At 34.2% G+C, this 2,287-nt stretch overlaps 1 protein-coding gene across 1 annotated transcript in view; it reads right to left on the reverse strand.

Annotated features, from left to right (window-relative positions):
* The window catches only part of Cntnap2 (contactin associated protein like 2), a 1,699,165-nt gene that overhangs the window by 1,319,877 nt on the left and 377,001 nt on the right, over window positions 1–2,287 (reverse strand). The window lies entirely within an intron of this gene.

Raw genomic sequence — 2,287 nt, forward strand, 5'->3', positions numbered from 1 at the left:
TGAGCGTGGTCACTGTGGACCGGGAGAGAGAGAGAGAGAGAGAGAGAGAGAGAGAGAGAGAGAGAGAGAGAGAGAGAGCTGGAGTGGAGAAGAAAAGGGAAGCTAAGTTTGCACAAGGGTTCCTTGTTTTATTACAGTCAATTCTTCTGGGAGAAGACCAGGCTGCACAGGCTGCAGGAAGGCAGGCTGCTACATTAGCGAGGGGCTGGCGCTGTCTGAGTGTGCATTTTTGTGACTGTCAGGAACTCCTAGGAGTCAATAAAACTCGGAGAGTAAAATACTTTCTGGTGAAAAGGTGTTGAGCATTTTTTGTGAGGTTATATACCAGCTACTTGTTTAGAAAGGTAATGTCACAGAGCTATAATAAGCCACAGTTGATTTTAAAGGTTACTCTACAAGTTTCCTTTGGGAGAAAAAGGAGTCTGAAAAAAAAAATAGGCATGTTTAGGTCTAATACAACTGTTCAGTGTGTGTGCATGTGTGTGTATGCAAGCGCATGCGCGTGTGTGTGCGTGTGCACACATGGAAGCATACAATTTATCAAAATATTTATATTTTGGGTTTGGTTCTTTTCCTATAATTCTTCCCTCTTTCTTTCTAGTGAACCTTGCTTAAAATTTATTTTAAGCTTTCCCCCCCAGGTAGCATAGCATATATAACTTCATTTATTATTATCTGTAGAGAACATTCTAAAGAATCAAAATGTGAAATAAAATTAAAAAAAAAATTCCACTACTACAACTGCAAGTACTTCAGCCTGTTTTCTTCCAGGCTTTTTTTTTGGAACCAGGGATTGAACTCAGGCCCTTGCTCTTGGGAGAGAAGCACTTAATGCACTGAGCCATCTCCCCGGCCTGTTTGTCTACATAAAATTTAAATTACAAGTATACATAATTAAAATGCATGTACCATGTACATTTTAATTAACCTATATGTAGATACTTATAGATAACTAAAAATGTATGCACAATAATACCTTGGATCTCAAGCTTAACTGTTGCCAGAATTATATATTTGAACATAAACATTTTATATATACCCGGTTATTTATCTTTTTGTTATCAAGGAATTGCTATCATATTATGTGTATTTCCTGTCCTATAGTTTTCATTTAATGTAATATACTCATTGCCCATAAAATTTAAAAATTAGCACAGCACATTTTAAATACAATCATCATATATTTCTATATGCAACTATTTTTACCCAGGTTTTGATACTATAATTAATATCACAAAAGTACATAATTGGACTTAAATAATTTGTGGTCATTTCTAGCTTTTATCTTATGATCACGTCATCAAAATGGAGCTGGTATTTAAAATCTAATGTAAAATGTAAAATCTAATGTAAAATCTAATGTAGTGTCTCACTCCTGCACTGTCATAAGCTTCATAAACTTAGGGACCTTGTTAATGTGTACGGTGACGTATGCTCTAGACTGCTATACATGACTTATGATGAGAGTTTGACACATATTTGTGAAGGAGGTAGTGTATCACTATGTACCAGCTTCCAACGACAAATAAATGCCAGTACAGGCTATTTGAATTATTGCAGGTAGACTGTCAATTTCTTTTTCCTCATAGAGTTCTATTAATTACAGAACAGTAAAACATCCTTTTCATTACATGTACAACCACACCAGTGTCTTTATTGTACAACAAAAAATTAGGACCTCATTTTATTGTGTTTTTTTCCTAGATAGTGTGATTGAGCATTTGTTGTTTATACAAGGCTTATATATACTTTACATGAGTTCCCTTTGCATCTAATGCCTTTATTTTCTCCTAATATTTTGGTGATTTATGAAGTAGTGAAGTCTCTTCATAATGAGTGACATTAACCTTTCATATTTGACATTTACGTTCTCTTGAGCTTCACATAAAGTTGGTTATTTTATTGCAAAACATTGAGTGTTTAATGTAATAAAGTGATATGTTTTTTTGTGATTTGTTTCTTTTTTTTTTAAACAGAAGCCATTATTTCTACCAGATCAGATTTATACTATGAAAAGCCCTCTTTTGTAAATCATCTATGTTTAAAATAGTCATTACCTGCATAAAACTAAAATTGCATTTTTGATCTTATACTAAATTTCAAAGTACCAAGAATGAATAGATAGCAACCATGTTCAGAAATACCTGGGAGCTCAAGCTGGTAACCGGTTAGGAAATCAAGTCGGCAGAGCCTCCTTCTGATTTTCTAAGATTTCAGTTTTGTAGCTTCCTATTTTTTTTTATTTATTTGAGAGAGAGAGAGAGAGAGAGAGAGAGAGAGAGAGAGA

The sequence above is a fragment of the Octodon degus genome, unplaced genomic scaffold (genome assembly GCF_000260255.1).
Source record: "Octodon degus isolate 3935 unplaced genomic scaffold, OctDeg1.0 scaffold00027, whole genome shotgun sequence".
Lineage (NCBI taxonomy): Eukaryota > Metazoa > Chordata > Mammalia > Rodentia > Octodontidae > Octodon > Octodon degus.